Source organism: Lagenorhynchus albirostris, chromosome X (assembly GCF_949774975.1).
Source record: "Lagenorhynchus albirostris chromosome X, mLagAlb1.1, whole genome shotgun sequence".
Lineage (NCBI taxonomy): Eukaryota > Metazoa > Chordata > Mammalia > Artiodactyla > Delphinidae > Lagenorhynchus > Lagenorhynchus albirostris.
The window spans coordinates 77,811,579-77,833,565 of NC_083116.1; the positions used below are offsets into that span (position 1 = coordinate 77,811,579).

General features: G+C 40.1%; 1 pseudogene; it reads left to right on the forward strand.

Moving 5' to 3' along the window:
• Positions 1-17,896: 17,896 nt before the first annotated feature.
• LOC132513663 (peptidyl-prolyl cis-trans isomerase FKBP1A-like) lies at positions 17,897-18,266 on the forward strand (annotated as a pseudogene).
• The last annotated feature ends 3,721 nt before the right edge of the window (positions 18,267-21,987 follow it).

Genomic DNA, 21,987 nt, shown 5'->3' on the forward strand with positions numbered 1-21,987 from the left:
TCCATCAACAGATGAATGGATAAAGAAGCTGTGGCACATATATACAATGGGATATTACTCTGCCATAAAAAGAAACGAAATTGAGCTATTTGTAATGAGGTGCATAGACCTAGAGTCTGTCATACAGAGTGAAGTAAGTCAGGAAGAGAGAGACAAATACCGTAGGTTAACACATATATACGGAATTTAACAAAAAAATGTCATGAAGAACCTCTGGGCAAGACAGGAATAAAGGCACAGACCTACTGGAGAATGGACTTGAGGATATGGGGAGGGGGAAGTGTAAGCCATGACAAAGCGAGAGAGAGGCATGGACATATATACACTACCAAACGTAAGGTAGATAGCTAGTGGGTAGCAGCCACATAGCACAGGGAGATCAGCTCAGTGCTTTGTGACCGCCTGGAGGGGTGGGATAGGTAGGGTGGGAGGGAGGGAGACGCAAGAGGGAAGAGGTATGGGAACATATGTATATGTATAACTGATTCACTTTGTTATAAAGCAGAAACTAACACACCATTGTAAAGCAATTATACTCCAATAAAGATTTTTTTAAAAATGAAATCAAAAAGTATCTTGCTGTGATTTATGTCATAGTGTGCTCTTCCTATGTTTTCCTCTAAGTGTTTTATAGTGTCTGTCCTTATATTTCGGTGTTTACTCTCTTTTGAATTTATTTTTGTGTATTGTGTTAGGGAGTGTTCTAATTTCATTCTTTTACATGTAGTTGTCCACTTTTCTCAGCACCACTTATTGAAGAGACTGTCTTTTCCCCATTGTATATTCTTGCCACCTTTGTCATGCATTAGGTGATCATATGTGCAGGGGTTTATCTCTGGGCTTTCTATCCTGTGCCGTTGAACTGTGTTTCTGTGCCAGTGCCATACTGTTTTGATTACTGTAGCTTTGTAGTATAGTCTGAAGTCAGGGAGCCTGATTCTTCCACCTACATTTTTCTGTCTCAAGCTTGTCTATTTGGGGTCTTTCGTTTTGCATACAAATTGTAAAATCTTTTGTTCTAATTCTGTGGAAAATGCCATTGGTAATTTGAATAAGATTGTATTGAATCTGTAGATTAATTTGGGTATTTTGGTCATTTTCACAATATTGATTCTTCCAATCCAGGAGCATGGTATATCTCTCCATCTCTTTGTGTTCTTTGATTGTCTTTGATTTCTTTCATCAGTGTCTTATTGTTTTCTGCATACAGGTTTTTGTGTCCTTAGATAGGTTTATTCCTAGGCATTTTATTCTTTTTGTTGCAATGGTAAATGGGAGTGTTTCCATAGTTTCTCTTTCTGATCTTTCATTGTTAGTGTGTAGGAATGTGAGATTTCTGTGTATTAATTTTGTATCCTGCAACTTACTAAATTCATTGATTAGTTCCAGTAGTTTTCTGGTGGCATCTTTAGGATTTTCTGTGTAGAATGTCATGTCATCTGCAAGCAGTGACAGTTTTACTTCTTTCCCAATTTGGATTCCTTTTATTTCTTTTCCCTCACTGATTGTGTTGGCCAGGAATTCCAAAACTATGTTGAATAATAGTAGTGAGTGAGCACCCTTTTCTAGTTCCTGATCTTAGCGGAAATGCTTTCAATTTTTCACCATTGAGAGTGATGTTTCCTGTGGGTTTGTCATACACGGTCTTTAATTTTTGAGGTAGGTTCCCTCTATGCCCACATTCTCGAGAGTTTTTATCATAAATGGGTGTTGAATTTTTTCAAACACTTTTTAGGCATCTATTGAAATGACCATATGATTTTTATTTTTCAGGTTGTTAATATGATGTATCACATTGATTGATTTGTATATATTGAAGAATCCTTGCATTGCTGGGATAAATCCCACCTGATCATGGTGTATGATTCTCCTAATGTGTTGTTGGATTTTTTGCTAGTGTTTTGTTGAGATTTTTGTGTCTATGTTCATCAGTGATATCGGTTGGTAATTTTCTTTTTTTCTCTTATCTTTGTCTGGTTTTTGTATCAGGGAGCTTGTGGCCTCATAGAATGAATTTGGGAGTGTTCCTTGCTTTTCAATTTTTTGGAAGAGATTGAGAAGGAAACCTGGTAGGTCTTCTCTAAATGTTTGATAGAATACACCTGTGAAGCCATCAGGTCCTGGGCTTTTGTTTTTTGTAATTTTTAAAATCACAGTTTCAGCTTCATTACTTGTGACTGGTCTGTTCATATTTTCTTTTTTTCTTTTTTTTTTTTTTTGTGGTACGTGGGCCTCTCACTGTTGTGGCCTCTCCTGTTGCAGAGCACAGGCTCTGGACACGCAGGCTCAGTGGCCATGGCTCACAGGCCCAGCCGCTCTGCGGCACGTGGGATCCTCCTGGACCGGGGCATGAACCTGTGTCCCCTGCATCGGCAGGCGGACTATCAACCACTGCGCCACTGGGGAAGCCCCTGTTCAAATTTTCTATTTCTTCCTGGATCAGACTTGGAAGGTTGTACTTTTCTATGAATTTGTCCATTTCTTCCAGCCTGTCCTTTTTATTGGCATATAATTTCTTGTAGTAGTTTCTTATGATCCTTTGTATTTCTGTGGTGTCAGCTGTAACTTCTGCTTTTTCATTTTTAATTTTATTGATTTGCATCCTCTCCCTTTTTTTTCTTAGTGAGTCTGGTTAAAGGTTTATCAATTTTTTTATCTCCTCAGTGAACCAGCTTTTAGTTTCATTGATGTTTGCTATTGTTTTCTTCATTTCTATTTCATTTATTTCTACTCTGATCTTTGATTTCTTTCCTTCTGCTATCTTGTTTTTTTGTTTTCATTCTTTCTCTATTTTCTTTAGATGTAGTTTAGGTTGTTTATTTGAGATTTTTCTTGTTTCTCTAGGTAGTATTGTATTGCTATAAACTTCCCTCTTAGAACTGCTTTGCTGCATCCCATAGGTTTGGGGTCATTTTGTTTTTGTTGTCATTTGATTCTAAGTTTTTTTTTTTGTTTGATTTTTGTAGTGATCTCTTGGTTATTTAGTAACATATTGTTTAGCCTCTATCTGTTTGTGTTTTTTACAGTTTTTTCCCTGTAATTGATTTCTAATCTCACAGCATTGTGGTTGGAGAAAGTGCTTGATACTATTTCAGTTTTCCTAAATTTACTTAGACTTGATTTGTGGCCCAAGATGTGATCTATCCTGGAGAATGTTCCATGAGCACTTGAGAAGAATGTGTATTCTGTTGCTTTTGGATGGAATGTCCTATAAATATCAATTATGTCTATCTGGTCAACTTTGTCATTTAAGGCTCTTGTTTCTTTATTAATTTTCTGTCTGGATGATCTGTCCATTGGTATAAGTGTGGTGTTAAAGTCCCCCACTCTTACTGTGTTACTGTTGACTTCCCCTTTTATGGCTGTTAGCATTTGCCTTATGTATTGAGGTGCTCCTATGTTGGGTGCATAAATATTTACAATTGTTATATCATCTTCTTGGATTGATCCCTTACTCATTATGCAGTGTCCTTTCTTGTCTCTTGTAATAGTCTTCATTTTAAAGTCTATTTTATCTGATATGAGTATTGCTACTCCAGCTCTCTTTTGATTTCCATTTGCATGGAATATCTTTTTCCATCCCCTTGCTTTCAATCTGTATGTGTCCCTAGGTCTGAAGTGGGTCTCTTGTAGACAGCGTATATACAGGTCTTGTTTTTATATCCATTCAGCCAGTCTGTGTCTTTTAGTTGGAGCATATAATCCTTTTACATTTAAGGTTATTATGATACGTATGTTATTATTACTATATTCTTAATTATTTTGGGTTTGGTTTTGTAGGTCTGTTTCTTCTCTTGTGTTTCCCACCTAGAGAAGTTCCTTTAGCATTTGTTTTAAAGCTGGTTTGGTGGTGCTGATTTCTCTTAGCTTTTGCTTGTTTGTAAAGCTTTTGATTTTTCTGTTGAATCTGATTGAGATCTTTGCTGGGTAGAGTAATCTTGGTTGTAGGTTTCTTCCTTTCATCACTTTAAAAATATCCTGCTATTCCCTTCTGGCCTGAAGAGTTTCTGCTGAAGAATCAGCTGATAACCTCACGGGGATTCCCTTGTATATTATTGGTTGCTTTTCCCTTGTTGCTTTTAATATTTTTTCTTTGTATTTAATTTTTGCTAGTTTTATTTATATGTGTCTCAGCATGTTTCTTCTTTAGTTTATTTTGTATGGGGCTATCAGTGCTTCCTCGACTTGTATGACTATTTCCTTGCCCATGTTAGGGAAGTTTTTGACTATAATCTCTTCAAATATTTTCTCAGACCATTTCTCTTTCTCTTCTTCTCTACAACCCCTACAATTCAAATGTTGTTTCACTTAATGTTGTCCCAGAGATCTCTGAGAATATCTTCTTTTCTTTTGATTCTTTTTTCTTTATTCTGCTCCACAGCAGTTATTTCCACCATTCTATCTTCCAGCTCACTTATTCATTCTTCTGCCTCAGTTACTCTGCTATTGATTCCTTGTAGTGTATTTTTCATTTCACTTATTGTGTTGTTCATCACTGATTGTTCTTTAATTCTTCTAAGTCCTTGTTAACCATTTCTTGTACCTTCTCGATCTGTGCCACCATTCTATTTCTGAGATCTTGGATCATCTTTGCTATCATTACTTTGAATTCTTTTTCAGGTATATTGCCTATTTCATCTTCATTTATTTGGTCTTATGGATTTTTACCTTGCTCTTTCATCTGAAACATATTTCTCTGTCATCTCATTTTGTCTAACTTACTGCATTTATGGTCTCCTTTCTGCAGGCCGCAGTGTTGTAGTTCCTTTTGCTTCTGTTTTCTGCCCCCTGGTAGGTGAGGTTGGTCCAGGGGCTTGTGTAAGCTTCCTTGTGGCAGGGACTGGTGCCTGCACTCTGATGGGTGGAGTTGGATCTTTTCCCTCTGATGGGCAGGGATGCATCAGGGAGTGTCTTTTGGGGTATCTGTGAGATTAGTATGACTTTTGGCAGCCTGTCTGCTGGTGGGTGGGGCTATTTTCCTGTCTTGCTGGTTGTTTGGCATGACGTTTTCAGCACTGGAGCATGCAAGCAGTTGGGTGGAGCCAGATATTGGTGTTGAGATTTATACCTGTTGGGGGAGCACATGGTGGTTAATATTCCCTGGGTCTGGGAATTCTCTGGTGGTCCACCCTCCTAGACTTGGTGCTCTCACCCTGGATATCCAGGCCCAACCCTTGGCCAGGGAACTGACAGCCTGCTAGCTGTGCAGTGCAGCCAGAGGAAAAAGAAAAGGAAAAGAAAGAAAACATACAAAGAAAACACAAGGCAAATATGAAAAACAAACAACAACACAAAAAAAGAAAAAAGATAACAGACAAACCAAAAGCAGGACAAATAATAAAAACAAAATGAACAAACAGAAACTGACAAAAAGGAAAGAAAACAAAAAACAAGAGAACAAACAAAAAAACAAGAGAACTCAAAAATGAAAACAGTCAGTAAAAACTGAACTAAGAAAAACAAAAAATAAAAATGTAAACAAAAATAGAAAGCAGGGGCTTCCCTGGTGGTGCAGTGGTTGAGGGTCCGCCTGCTGATGCAGGGGACACGGGTTCATGCCCCAGTCTGGGAGGATCGCACATGCCGTGGAGCAGCTGGACCCATGAGCCATGGCCACTGAGCCTGCACATGCAGAGCCTGTGCTCCGCAACGTGAGAGGCCACAGCAGTGAGAGGCCTGTGTACCACAAAAAAAAAAAAAGAAAAAGCAAACTAAAAAAAGCAAACATAAAACAAACCCACAAAAATGATTTTTAAAAAACCCCAAAGAACAAAAACAAGAAAAACCCAAAACAACAACAAAGTAAAAATATGTAGTAAATTTTTTAAATAATAAAATAAAAGTGACAACAACAACCACTGAACAAAACAAAACAAACAAAAATAATATTAATAAGAATATTTTCCTGGTTCCTGTGCTTTCAGTGTTCTTCCTGTCACAGTGAGCCACAGCCAACCGTCACATCTCCAGGAGGCCCTCCTATACCTCTAAGTATGTCTCTGGACATGCTGTGGGCACTGTGGGGGCAGCTCAGACTCTGACCTGGCCCAACTCCTGCGTGTACTTGCCCCCAAAGTCCATTGCTGCTATAGCTAGACCAGTCTCAGTTGTGGGAACACTCATTCTCTATTCAGATATTGCACAGTTGCAGGGTTTACCAAGCCAATTGTGGGGAGTTAATCCACTGCTTGTACCACTGCACAGAGAGATTTCCATTCATCTTCCTTATTCACACCACCTTTGGGGCTCAGCTTTGGTTTTAGCCCCACCTCTGCATGTGCACCACCCTCAGGTGTCTTTTCCCCACCAGGCTAGAGGGAGCAAAAAGAAGCGACTGATTGGGGAACACTTATGCACTCAGGCTGGGGTAGGGTATGGCAGCTACTACAGGGGTGTGCACACAGTTCCTGTGGCAGTGGAGACCAGTAGGCAGTTGCAACAGACTGGGGTGTGCTCACTATGGTGGGAGTCCCTCCCAGTGCCCACAGAAGCAGGAGCTGGCATGTGGTGGTGGTGGTGGTCCTGCCCCTTGCACACCACTCAACAATCTCACCTCATTTCCTAAGCACACCACGCTTCCTCTAGGGGCATTCCTTGCTATGGAACCCCTCACTCCTGTTCCCTCAGGTTGTCTCTGCACAGCCAACAGCTCTCCTCTTCTTGGATCCAATATCTTAACCCCATGCTTTAGCACTCAGCCCACACCAGCTTTGGCAGATTCCTGTCTCAGTCAGGGATGCCCAGGGATGATTCCCAAGAAGGCTTTGGCATGGATGGTGCTGAAGACCTCAGAGCCTACAGGGGCAGAGGAGGCCTTGGCTTGAGTGGGGGCAAACCTACTCAGATGGGTGCCCCTCCCAGTGCCCATGGAGGCTGAAGGGGGTTGCAATGGTGGCCCTGCCCCTTGTGTGCCACTGAGCAATGACACTTTACTTCTATGTTTTCCTGGGCTTCTTCTGCAAACCTTCCTAGTTGTGGAGCTCCTTACTCCTGTCCCTTCAGGCTGTCTTTTCACAGCCAACAGCTGTCGCCTCCCTGGGTCTTCACTCTGAGCCCACTTTCCAGCACCCAGCCCCCTTCTACAACAGGAGACACGAGACTCAGACTGGGGTGTGCAGGGCTGTGGCACAGACCATGTGTTCAGTTTTTATTTTGTCCTGCCTTCCACAGACTGTCCACTGTGTTCCCCTTCAATCCCCCAAAGTTCCCTTTATGTCCTAGCTGATTTCCCCACCATGAGGGGGTTTTTCTGAGTGCAGTAACTTCTCTTCATCTTCCCACCAGGGTTGTTGGTCCTTTTTTTGATTACTCTTTTCTTTTTTTTTGTTGCTTTCATCTTACCCTGTTGTGATGGGATTTTTCTTGTCTTTTTAAGTGTGCAAAATCTTCCTCTAATGTTCGTCAGGTTCTCTGTGAGAATTGTCCCATTTGTAGATGTATCTTTGATGTACTTGTGAGGAGAGACAAATTCTTTGTCCTCCTATTCCACCACCTTGACTTGTCCCCCTATCGTGTCTTTTATAATAACACAGTTACCTTTACTGGTGCTGTTTGTTCATGTAGATTCCAGTTACCTCCTGGGATCACTTGCTTTCATCCTGAAGAACTGCCTTTAGTATTTCTTGTAAAGTTGGCTTGCTAACAACAAATTCTCCCAGTTTTTGTTTATCTAAGAAAGTTTGTTATTTCTCCTTCATTTCGGAATGATAGCTTTGTTAGATATAATATTCTTGGTTGATTGCTTTTTATTTGATCAATTTAAATATGTGATAATACTGCCTCCCAGCCTCTCCTGCTGAGAAGTTAGCCATAAATCATATTGGGTTTCTTATGTTCTGATGTGTCATTTTTCTGTTGATGCTTTCAACATTTTCTGCTTTGACATTCAGAAATTTTCATATGATGTGTTAATTTATAGGTCTTTTTGTGTTTATCCTTCTAGGAACTTATTAAGCTTCTTGGATTTATAGGTTATCATCTTTCAATAAATTTGGAAAATTTTCAGCCAGTATTTCTTTGAATATTTTTTCTTCTCCTTTCCATTCTTCCACCACTCTTTCAGTACTCCCATTGTGTTTATATGGTGTGCTTAGTGGTATTCCACATTTCTTTCAAGGTCTGTCCATTTTTCTTCATTATTTTTGTTCTTTGTTTTTGGCTTGCATAATCTCTACTGATCAATTTTCAAGTCTGCTAATTTTTTCTTCTGCTAGTTCAAATCTGTTGTGCTCCTTTAGTGATTGTTTTCATAACATTTATTTTTTTTAACTCCATAGTTTCTATTTATCCTTTTTAAAAAATAATTTCTATCTTTATTGATATTCTCTATTTGAGGCATTATATCTTCCTTTATTTCTTTAATCATGATTTCCTTTATTTCTGTGAACATATTTATAAAGATGTCATAGTTTCCTGTGGCTGCTGTAACAAAGTACAATAAACAGAGTCACTTGAAAAAAGGAAATTTATAGTCTACAATTATAGAGTCTAGAAGTCTGAGATTAATGTGTCAGCAGGACCATGCTTTCTCTGAAGGTGCTATGGATGTTTCTGTTCCAGACCTCTCTCCTAGCTTCTGGTAGTTCCTTGGTTTATGGCAGCATAACTCCAGTCTTCACATGGAATTCTCCTATAATGCCTTGTCTCTGTCCAATTTTCCCATTTTTATAAGGACATGAGTCATATTGGATTTGGGACCCACCCTACTTTAGTATGATCTCATCTTAACTAATTTCATCTTTAATGGCCTTATTTCCAAATAGTCACATTATGAGGTACTGAGGATTAGGACTTCAACATATGAATTTTGGGGAATACAATTCAACTCATAACAAAAGCTACTTTGAAATATTTTTCTTTTGACTCCAACATTTGATTGCTCTCACTGGCAGCTTCTGTTTCTTGATTTTTTTTTTTTTTGGTATATGGGTCATACTTTTCTGTTTCTTTGTATGCTTCATAATTTTTGTTGTCAACTGGACATTTTAGATAATATGTTGCAACAAATCTGGATAATGGTCCCCTCTCCAGGGGCTTTTATTGTTATTTCCTTGTGTATTTGTTTATTGAGTGACTGGATTATTTTAGTGAAGTCTATACCCCCACTCCCAATGTCAAGCCTCTGATATTATTCCTCAGGTAGGCACAACTTTTGGTACATCCATAGTCACCCTGGGATGCCAGTGGTACTGGCAGGGTTCTCTTCTCTTTCCCTGACCACATACCCAGTGGTTAGACTCCACTAATTGCTGGCTGATTGCCTTAATGTTTTTAATAGTGCCCTGGGGCATAAGTTACTTTACAAATAAATTCAATCAAATTATAGCTCCTTTGATGAATAGGGTCTGAGGTCAATATTTGACACTTGTTCTCACACTGGCAGGCCTCTTTTTAGCTGTCTTACTCCCTGTTTTCCTCTTGTGAGCTTGTTGGCCTACAGTCTAGCCTGTATTTTCATTAGATCTACATTTCTTTCCAATTGTCCTTCACCAACCTCCACTGTTGTTGAGATTACCCTCAGGATTAAACTTCTCCTCACTTTGTTGCAAATGACGTTAGCTCCTTTAGGAAAAGATTGCAAGCTATCTGTTTTATGGCAAAATCTCTGTGCCAGGGCTGTGGAGCTGGAGGTGGGGAAAAATGGCAAACTTCTTTCTGAATGACATTCTCACTGTAGTAGCCTAGTAGTGGTGGGGCAGGAGACTGAGGTCCTTTTGGCTTGCTTCTCCTCCTGTGGAAACACTGCCTCATGAGCTGTGGAATGGCTATCAGAGCCCCAATATAATTACTGCACTATGTCCGAGGTAAAGCTTCTGTTCCACAAGTGGGGTGGGACAGAAGAAAGGAGTCTACCTCTTTTTATTGTACTTGCTTAGGACTTAGCCACAGCAATGGGTAGCTGAGGGCAGGATGGGAAACACTGAGGTCCTGCTTCTCCCAGAATGAAAGCCCTCTGGCTGGAAACTGGGGAGAGGTAGTCCTGTGTTCTTGGTTGCAGCAGTCTGGAGTAATCTCTGCTTCATTGAGCTGGACGGGGAAAGGAAGAGAGCCGTCTTGGATCAAATACCACAGAATCGCTCACCTTTCTTAATATATTTTTATAGATTTTCTTGAATAGATGTTTCTTGATTTGATGCTTACTCTTAGGACAATTTCCAGAGGCTTTAAAAGGTTGTTTTCAAAAAGTTTTCACCAGTTTTACTGAGAAGGTCAGCAGAGCTCCTCATGCTATTATGCTGGAAGTTTATTTCCTTAATATTCAATCTTGGTTCACATTTATTAAAGTAGTTATTTTCTTACATTTCTTGAGACTATAATAAAGTGTCTAGGCGAACTCCTGCACTATCTATTCTTTTATACCTTAACAACAAATTATATCCAGTGAACTTGTCTTATAATGAAAAATTATATTTTTCCCTGGTGGTCTAGTGGTTAGGATTCGGCACTTTCACTGCCATGGCCTGGGTTCAATCTGAGATCCCACAAGCCACGTGATGCAGCCAAAATAAAAATTAAAAAAAAATATATATATATATATATTTCAAGCAGTAGAAGATAACTCTTGAAGCTAATAAGTTGGACTTATGATTGATTTCATTTTTTTTTTTGGTGAGTATTAAGAGCTGTACTCCTTTTAATAACAAAAAGTGTCAAAAGAATTGTAGAAAACTTTAAAGCAGGCTTAACCCTCAAGGATTATCTAGTTAGGAGCAGAAGTAGAAGATTAGAATCCAAGTGTCTAGATGCTCAGCCTTGTGCCCTTTGTAGGTGAACATAATGCATGTCAAACAATGAACAAATTGTGCACACTTCAGAATTTATTAAACATTTGTATCTATCTATGTTATGTGATCTTCACAAAAACCCAGGAAGGGGGTCTGGGAAGTATACTATTAGTTTCATTTCACAGATGAGAAAACTGTAATTCAAATCTCCAATACAGAGGTGAAATGAGTTACATTGTTATCTGACTCAAATATCCTGTTCTTTCCATTATACCAGGCTTCAAATGAGGTGCTCAAGTTGGAGCACAAGCCCTCAACCTTGAGACTAAGTCTCACATTTCTACTAATAATATTAATTCAGAGGCATAAACTGAACTAGGAAACTTCACACTTGGGCAAGATATTTTAACCATGTTCTCACCAAGACCCTGCCACTTACCACCTGATGCTTGCCTCTTCTTTCCTCCCATTCGTCCTCCAATTGATATTCCATATTTTTCTATGTCTCCTTTGTTATACAAAAGTAGAGTCGTTGAGGCAGTTGTGGCAGTAGGAAATCAGTATCAAGTCAGAAAGCATGCTCTGAGCTTCTTGATGATCCCTACCGGAGCTACCTCACTGGTGTCCAAGTCCTTTGTCTCCCTGGACAACCAAAATATTAAAATATACTGTAGTCAGCAAAAAAGTCTTAGGACTCAGCATATTTTCTTTGAAAAGTCAGACAAAAACAGCTGTGTAAATATACTATGAAGGAAGAAAGCAACTTGAACCTAATCTGTTAAGTATATTTCTTACTCTTATCACACCTTGCCATACAAGCAAATGCTAATATACAGTTTATGAAATGCTTTTAAAAAAACAGCTACAAATGGCTGGATAAAAAATAATTTAGCTTGTCACATACACATGAATTCTTTTCTTTCCCTAACTGAATATTTGAATTATTTTGAATCATATAGACCCTGCTTCAAAGTTTGAATCTGCATCTTGCTACTTGTGTGACCTGTAGCTTTAGGCTCCTCATCTGCAAATGGGAATAATAAAACTTACATCAAAGTATTCTTATGAGAAGAAAATGAGATAATATATATGAAGGAACTAGCACATTGACTAGAACACTGTAGATATTCAGTAGATGTTCTTTTTCTTCCTTTTCTTTTATAATCACAGTGAAGAAATTAGTAACCATGAAACTCTCAGAGAACAATTCAGTCTATTTCATTGTATTAAATTATACATAGGGAAACATTCATAAAAGACAAATCAGGGCTTCCCTGGTGGCACAGTGGTTAAGAATCTGCCTGCCAGTGCAGGGGACACAGGTTCAAGCCCTTGTCCGGGAAGATACCACATGCCGCAAAGCAATTAAGCCTGTGTGCCACAACTACTAAGCCTGTGCTCTAGAGCCCGAGAACCACAACTACTGAGCCCACATGCCTAGAGCCCATGCTCCGCAACCACAACAAGAGAAGCCACTGCAATGAGAAGCCCGTGCACCGCAATGAAGAGTAGACCCCACTCGTCGCAACTAGAGAAAGCCTGTATGCAGCAATGAAGACCCAATGCAGCCAAAAATAAATAAATAAAATAAATAAATTGATTTTTAAAAAAGGAAAGATCAGTGAGAGGATTGCAATGATCAGGGAAGTTTTCCTGAAGAAAGTGGGATTTGAGTTTCACGTTAATGGATATTTCAGTGTATCTCAAAATCCTCTATTAGAGCACTGGGATTCTGAACAATGGGCCAGGGTGCTCCACTATTTAGCTAAAGAACTAGTAATCACTTCTCAATATTCAAAACAATTATGATAAAATTCTCTTAATTTGAAATTTCCCTTCCACAGATTTCTTTAATTCTTTGACACTTGCTACAGCTTTTCTAAATTAAAACACAGAATAGGATGATAATGAATTTAGCACAATCACATGGTTAGCTATTTTATGTTTAATAAAGTTATTTTGTGATATTCTACAGAATGAATTATGACTTTGGGTGCTCTGCTGTCCGAACACATTTGAGACTCACTGGGATGGGTGAAAAAAATGAAGCAGATGGGGAATAGCATAAAGATAGCATAAGAAAAAGTATTCGATCATATAGTGAGCAAATCCACCTGGAGTGGACAGTATATGTTATGGATTAAATAGAAAATAATGGCTAAGTAATAATAAGATATAGTACTATCCTGAGTATAGTAATTTATAATTTGCAAAGGGTTTACACACATCTGAGCTCATCCTCATAAAAATTTTGTGAAATAAAGAGGGCAGGTAATAAAGTTACCATCAATAATGACAGATTCTAATGACTAAGCACTTACTGTGTACCAGACATCATTGCTAGATGCTTCACTTATATTATCTCTAATGCTCACAACAACCCTGAGATATATGTGTTATTATCCTATTTTCACAGTTGAGTAAACTAAGGCTCAGAAAGTTTAAGTAATCTGCCCAAGTCCATATACTTAGAAAAGAGCAGATTCCTAAATTTGAATCTCAGGTCTGTCTGATTCCAGATCCACTACACTATCATAGCAGCATGTAAATAAGAGAGGGAAGGGGTAAAGAGGGAGAGTGTAGTAACAAGTGCATGACATTATAGCTTACGTACAACAACCTTAAGGTTGGATTGTCCAGAAAATAAACTAAAATAATTTTTGAAGTCCATTTCATAAAAATAGCTTCAGCTCCATCAATCCTGAAAATCAACAGACTCTATTTTGGAAGGCCCAATTGCCATACTGAAATATTTTTGGGGCACTAGTTTCACTTTAGAGCTCATGATTTGGCGTCATTTATCCAACTCCAAATGGGAGAAATAAAAAGCTTTCTAGATTAACATCCTTTACCTTGCTTTTCCTCCTTGCGGGGATGCCAGCAACCTACACAAGCTCCCTAGGACATGGTGGGTGGTGGGGAAGGGGAAGCTAGGATGAAGTGAAAGAGTAGCATTAACATATATACACTACCAAATGTAAAATAGATAGCTAGTGGGAAGAAGCTACATAGCACAGGGAGATCACCTAGGTGTTTTATGACCACTTAGAGGGGTGGGATGTGGAGCGTGGGAGGGAGGCTCAAGAGGGACAGGATATGGGGATATACGTATACATATAGCTGATTCACTTTGTTATACAGCAGAAACTAACACAGCATTGTAAAGCAATTATACTCCAATAAAGATGTAAAAAAAATAAAGTAATCCACAAGGTGACACATAAGGAGTTTCCATGACTGGCTCCCTATCAAGGCATTTTCTTTACATAAGGAGAAGTCCAGAGATTGCCAAAACCAGGGATCAGCATGAAGGCCTTCCTCAGAGGCTCATTCCCTCTTGAAAGGATAAAACATTCAGCATGCTCATTCAGAGGGAACAAGTGGTTTCACCTGTGGGAAAAGTCGTGGCTTGTCAATCAATACCTTTCAGGGAGGAGACAAATGCTGACACTAGAGTTTAGACTAGAGAAAGGGCAGCATCTATTTTAGCTCCAAAGAGAAAGATGTGATCTGTCACAGAATTTTGACTTTCATGATAGGGAAGCTTTGCCACCCCTTTTCTACTGGAAGTATACTTAAAACATAGAAGGACAGAGTAAAAGCCCTCTGAGAAGCCTGAAAAGATGACACTGAGTCTAGAAACTAAAGCTCATAGAACTTTATTCAATGGAGAGTTCCTCCATTCTGTATTTAAAGCCAACTAACTCATAATGTATGATTAAAACAAATCATTTTTTAAAATTTATGAATATGCACCCTTGAAAAATATTTTATTTTAAAGAAAATGATATTTTTTGCAAAAACAAGGAAGAAATACTATTTTTATTTATAGAAAAATTCGAGGTAAAAAGCATTCAAAAACAAAGTAAAATAAAAACTCTTATAAAGCACCTACTAGATGAGGTTCTAGGACCTTACTACTCAAACATGGTCCACTGGCCAACAGTATAGGTTTCACCTGGGAGACCATTAAAATGCTGAACCCCAGACCTATTCAATCAGAATATGCATTTTAACAAAATCCCTAAGTAAGGTTAAGAAGCACTGGCTTAGGCTTGGGAAATGTTTGTCTAAGTGTGTCTTTATCTTCATCAGAATAATCCAGATATTGGTTAAAAAATTAAGGCTCTTGGGCCCTACCACAGACCTACTAAATCATACCTCTCAGAGTGGGACCTGGGAGTGTGCATTAATTACAAGTGTAGTAGGGCAGTAAATCTCAAACTTGAGCGTTCATCAGAATTACTTGGAGGGCCTGTTAAAACACAGATCGCTGGGATCTACCCCAGAGTTCTGCGATTCAATAAGTCTGGAGTGGGTCTGGAGAGTTTGCATTTCTAACATGTTTCTTGGTGATGTTGATGCTAGTGGTCCAAAGACCACAATGAAAGAACCACTGCTTGGACATAATTTTAACAAGTTTAGTTATCTGGTTGTCCAGTCTAGACTAACAGGAACAATTAGAAGGGGAGTAGTCAGAGGCATTATACTGATAGCAGCAAGAAGCAGCATCTGATAGGCTGAGAATGAGGGGAAAAACATCAACTATAAAAAGAGACATAGAGGGCTTCCCTGATGGCGCAGTGGTTGAGAGTCCGCCTGCCGATTCAGGGGACACAGGTTCGTGCCCCGGTCCGGGAAGATCCCACCTGCCGCGGAGCGGCTGGGCCCGTGAGCCATGGATGCTGAGCCTGCGCGTCCGGAGCCTGTGGTCCGCAACGGGAGAAGCCACAGCAGTGAGAGGCCCGCGTGCCGCAAAAAAAAAAAAAAAAAAAAAAAAAGAGACATAGAAATAAACATATTTTTCTGAGTGTAAGTGCCAAAAACCTTGTGTCTCACTCTCATCCCGCTCCCATGACTACCAGTCTCCTAGTTCTTGAGGGTTATCATTGTATCTTATATGATAGCAGTGTGAGATGTTCATTAAAAATGACCCCCCAGCCTTCGAGAAGATGCTTAATTCTGTTTAGTTTACTGTTTAAGCAGGTACAGAATTGTATAATATATTTTAGAAATATTTCCATCAAGGGTCAACTTTTAAACACTAATGCTTAAGTTGTCTGATAAATTCCCTTTTGAAAACCACTCTAAAATGATGCAGGATAAATGAGGATTATCTAACACTGGAGTTCAGGCAATCCAAATGTGATAATGACAATATCTAACATTTAAAAAGCAAATTCATTTTTTCATGTAATACAATAATACTTTGAGACACATTATCACCATTTCTTAGAGGATGGCTATCTAAACTAAGATTCAGTAAAGTGAATCAAATTGTTGAGATCACATAGGTAGTTAAATGGTAGTGAGACTAAATTTCAACTTAGGCCTATATGACTCTATTTCTCTATATTATTCTGCTTTCTTTATAGGGGAAAAAAGGCTCAGGCTGAGAAGCTGGATATGTAGACAGTTCTCTTGGGTTTCTGCAGGCCATACTTCTTGTAGAGCTTCCTGTAAGACAGACATCCAAACTTTACTAGCCTTCCCAGTTTCTTTCACTTACAGAAACCACAAGAACTCCCTTAATGCTTCTGTGTGCCATAACTTACAATATTCCCTTTCTTTCTCATTTACCACTTTGGATTTCACTGTTACCTGGAGTCACTCCTACCTCTTCCTACACCTAGTCTTTCTTGCCCCAGGTTCCAATTTTTCAATGAAATCACAGAGGGGCTAGTGGGGATAGGAGAGGCAATCAGAGACAAGGAGAGAAAAAGCCTTTAAGGCCTGTGTAGCTGTTTCTTCTCTCCCATTCCCAGTGCTTTGGCGGATCTTCAAATTCCTCACAGCCTCAACACACTCTTATGATAAGGACCTCAAACACTGAGGCTGGTGGTCCACTGGAATACAAATGCTCATTTATTTCTCCAAGAACTCAGGCCCCACCATTCACGCATATGCACACATTCAGTTGTTCTGAGAGGGCTAAGTAAATGGAATGATTTAGAGTAGGAACTCTTTTATTTGCTGTTTCTTGTAGTTGGTGGTGGTTGGTATTTTTCAAAACCTCCAAAAGAGAAGTGTGCTTGCTTCATTCAGGATGGGCAACTTAGAAAAAGATTTATTTTCTTCCACAGTGTTTATCAAAAGAAAGAAACTGGAAAAAATAAAAGGAGCAGAGATTTTATATGCAGCAGACCTAGACAATATTTCTACCACTGCCACTTACAGATGATGGCATAGAACATCATTTCTTCTATCTGACTTATAAAATGGAGTAATAATTCCTATCATTCTTACCTCACAGAATGGTTATGACAGTCTGATGGGGTAATAAATATGAAATTTCTCTGGAAACTATAAAGCAGTGTATGGGTATAAATTTTTCTTGATAATACAATATTCTGCATCCCTGGCATTTAACATGTTACTATATAATTGCTGTTATTACTAATAGATTTTATAGTACCATTCATTTATTCAAAATGCTTTTCTTGAGCACTTGCTTTTTTACAGGCATTATACTAGGAGTTGGAAGTACAGAAATATACCAGACACAATTGTTTTCCTGGGGGTGTGAATCTGTTGAGGTATATCTATAGGTTTATTAAGTTTTGGTGGTGGAAGAGTGGTGACTGGACTGGGAATTCAACCACCACTTTTTGCCAGTAATTTGGAAATTATTATACTATTTATGTATGGAGTCGTATCAGTAAAATTGGTGAAGTAGGCAGCTCCAAACTCCTATCCCCCTATAGAAATATTGAAAAATAAGTAGAAACAGTCAGAACTAACTTTGTCAGAACTCTGGAAAATAGTCAAATGTTTATAGTAACCAAGCAAATGTGGAATCAAGAAAAAGCCAACTTAAAAATTGTAGAAAAGCTTTATAGTGTTTTTATTCACCTTGCCTCACCCACCCCCAGATCAGCTGTAGTCTTGAAGATGGAAGCCCCTACTCCCAGTGTGAGACCCTGGTCCCTGGTTGCAGAGGGAGCAGACAAAATCTCATTTGCAAATTACTGTGTTAGTCTCTTCTAACCTGCCTGAAGACTACCTGAAAGAGTGATGCAAAGTGTTCGTATCTGTTTCGCTTAACTTGCAACTCAGAGTGGAAGAGCGGCAGGCATAATTTGAAAACATTGTAAGTGTGGATGAAAAATATGCAGTCGTCAAGGTCAAAAAATTACAGGCCAGCTCACCCAGCGTCCGCAGCCGCCGCTGCTATGGGAGTGCAGGTGGAGACCATCTCCCCCAGAGATGGGCTTACCTTCCCGAAGTGCGGCCAGGCCTGCGTGGTGCGCTACAAGGGGATGCTTGAAGATGGAAAGAAATTCTATTCGTCCCAGGACAGAAACAAGCCCATTAAGTGTGTGCTGGGCAAGCAGGAGGTGATCTGAGGCTGGGAAGAAGGGGTTGACCAGATGAGCGTGGGTCAGAGAGCCAAGCTATCTCCCCAGACTATGCCTATGGTGCCACTGGGCACCCAAGCATCCTCCCACCAAATGCCACTCTCCTCTTTGGCAAGGAGCTTCTAAAACTGGAATGACAAGAATAGCCTCCTCCCTGAGCTCCCCATCCTTGGATGTGCCATGGAAGGATCTGGCGCCTCCAGATGTGTGCAGCGAGTCCATATGGAGCTTTTCCTGATGTTCCAGTACATTGTATAAACATCTTCCCTGACAATGTGTTCTGTCACCAGCTTTGCTCTTCCCCTTTATCTTCGTATGTGTGTTGACCTGAACAATACGCCATAAACCTCAAGTTACTCATTTTAGTTTGTTTTTGTTTTGAGGTGAAGATTGAGTTTCAGTCCTTTGGATATGGATTTCCAGTTAAGTATTAGTCAAATATTAACAACACAAGTCATGGGTTAACTTTAGAATAGGAATTGGTATGGGGGTGGTGCAAGAATCTTTATTTTATTTTATTTTTGGATGAAAGTTTTATCTATTATATATTAAAAATTCTTGCCACTGCGCTGCAAAGCCATAGCAGATATGAGGCGCTTTTGAGGACTGAATTATTCTCCAAGTTGAGAGATGTCCTTGGGTTGAATTAAAAGCCCTACCCAAAATTAAAGTGGGAAGGGGGAGAACCTTTGTCTCCACTGCCCCACCTCCACCCTCCCCTTAAACCCTCTGCCTTTTGAAAGCAGATCATTTTCACTGAGATGTTGGACTCTACAGGTGTCTATCCCCAGGCCAGCAGGGACCTCTGAAGCTTTCTTCACGGCCTGGCTTTTTCCATCCTGTAGTTTTTCTAATGGATATTCAGGATTTTTGTAATCTCATAGCTATCCAAGCTCCACTTTCTAAATTTTAAGAACTTTAATTGAAAGTTAAATTGGCGGTGTTGTTCTTAGACACTTAACACCCATGAAAGCCCAGTCATCATGACAAATCCTTGAGTGTTTTCTTAAGAAAATGATGTTGGTCATCACAGCTTCAGCATCTCCTGTTTTTTGTTGCTTAGCTCCCCCTGCTGATCTCACAGTTTCCTGGCTTCTCCTTCCCCCTTCTCACCCCTTTGCTGTCCTTTGTAGTGATTTGGTGAAAGAAATTGCTGCCTACCCCCCCCACACACACACTACATATGAATTTCAAGTTTTATTATTGCAATAAAAGTGCTTTATGCTGGCTTTTCTCAAAAAAAAAGGTCAAAAGATTACAGTTGAAGGTTGCAATTCAAGATGGAGATGTAGGAAAATCCTGAACTCACCATCTCACAGAGACACACTGAATTACAGCTATATATAGAACAATTTCCCCAGGAAAAAAATTAAAGGCTTAGCAACGTGACCCCTTCACGCTGGGAAAATGAGAAAACAAACAAACACACACACACACACACACACACACACACACACACACACACACAGTGAAACAGATATGAAAGGCTGAGAAAAAATCTTGCTGTAAACCCCACCCCTGGTGGGGCAACGTTCAATCAGGAGGGAACTCAAAACCCAGAGCTTCAACCCGAGGAGCATAGGGTTCATATCCCACATTGGGAACCACAACTTTTAAGACCCAGCTCCTGAGAGATGAGCCCCCAAAACATCTAACTTTGAAAACTCATGCCCATGAGACATGTTGCTGTGGCAAACTGAGAAATGGCTCTTAAAGGGCTTGTGCACAGATTCACCTGCCTTAGGGTCCAGCGCAGAAGCAGCATTTTGAAAAGTGCCCAGATGTATGTTAAGGAGACTCATTTGCTAATTTTAAAGTATTGGTCTGAGAAGCAGGAGCATGCTGGGGTACTCTCCAGGGATGGAGACTGATGAACGTTATCTTTCTGTTCTCTCTTTGCCTTACTAAATCCAGCAGGCATCATCTTTTTATTTTCCTTTCCAATGAGTGCCATCTGTATGCTCCAGCTGGTGGACGCCATCTTCCATGTTCTCCCTCTGCCTTGCTAAAGCTGGCAGGTGCCATATAATTCTTTTTCTTTCCTTTTTCTTTCTTTTTCCCCTTTCTTTTCTTTTTTCTTTTATTGGTAGGTGCCACCTTGGCACTCCCATTCTGCCTTATTCCAGCCACTGTGCACCATCTCCACACTCTCCCTCTACTCTGCTCCAGAGCACCAGTATCTCTCAGAGGAGAGTTTCTACAGGCATCTTGTGCCCTTGTTTTTACATCTGGTGACCTGGTTTTTGCAGCTGCCACCCAGGGAACACCCCTTGATTGCCTGGCTATGAAGCCCAGGGGAACATGTGTTCCTGGGTTCCATGGGACTGTAAAAATTGGAAGGACAGTTCTAGGCAGGCTACCACCCCCAGAGTACTATACAGAGAGCAGACTAAAACTTATACTCTAAGCCTTTCTGTGAAAGAGGTCTATTTACATGTTCAGGAGCTATGGCCTCAGGGGCAGGCTTCTGGTTTGGTACACTTATAAGGGCCTGTGGAGGTGCTCTTAGAGAATGGAGGCTGGTGGATATAATCTTTGTGCTTCCCTCTGCCTCACTTGCTGGTATCTTCCAGAAAGGAGCTTATACCCTAGTTTGGTGTCCTGATTTTTGTGGCTGCTGCCAGGTGACACCTCTACATCGCCTGGATCTGGTGTTTATGTGGCATATAACTGTGGGTCTCACAGGACTGTAGCCAATTGCAAAAGTATTCTTAAACAGCTACGACCCCAGGGCACAGCAAGAGGTAAAAGCTCCAGGAGCTCAGTCTTATTGTGAAAGAAGCCTATTAGTTTACTGTCATAGCTGCAGCCCAAGTGTCATTTTTCTAATTAAGCACACATGTAAGGGTTGAATGTAAACCTTTCCTGAGACTTTGAAGGGAGGAACTATCTTCATGCTCTCCCTCTGCCTTACTCCAGAGGACCAGCATGTCTCAGAGGGGAACACTTATATATGTCTGGTGCCCCAGTTTTTATGCCTGGTGCCCTGGTTTTTGTGACTTCTGCCCGAGGGATAACAGTTGATCACCTGGCTCTGGTGGCCATGGGGACTTGGTTTCCTGGGTCCCACAGGACTGTAACAATGAAAGAGACAGTTATTGTCAGGCTACCACACCCCAGCAACTGCACAGACAGCAGATTGAAACCCCCAAAGCCTTTCTGTGAAAGAGGCTTGTCCTGGAGCTACAGCCTTAGGAGCAGGCATCAGGTTTGGTACATACCTCGACTATGAGGGTGTTCTTAGGGAATGTAGGCCAGGGGACACCATCTTTGCACTCACCTTTAGCCTCACTGTAGCTCATTGGTATCTTTCAGAAAGGAGCATATACACATGCCTGGAACCCCAATTTTTGTGACTTATACTCAGGGTACATCTCTTGATTGCCTGGCTCTGGTGGCTAGTGAAACTTAGGCTTGCAGTCCCAAAGAACTCTATGTATATGAATTGTTTAAAAGCTGCAGCTTGAGGATCTGGTTTCCAGCCAGCCTGAATCTAGGTACGGACTGAGATCCTCCCCTTTGGGACATTGACAGGTCTTGGCATAGCCTCAACTACTGAAAGTCACTAAAAATAAAATATGTTGCTTGGAAAATCACAAAGGCTTGAGAGACTAACAAGAGCTAGGGCAAGGATGAGTGATATTTCATCTCCAATACAAGGCCAATCCTTCAAGTCTGGGATAGGTGGTTGTTTCATCAAATGCATAAATCAACACAGAGAGTCAAGCAAAATGAAGAAGCAGAGGCATATACTCCAAATGAAAGAACAAGATAAAATCTCAGAAAACCTTAAAGAAAGGAGATGAGTAATTTACCTGATAAAGAGTTCAAACTAATTGTCATAAAGTGCTCACCAAACTCAGGAGAAGAATGGATGAACACAGTGAGAACTTCAACAAAGAGAT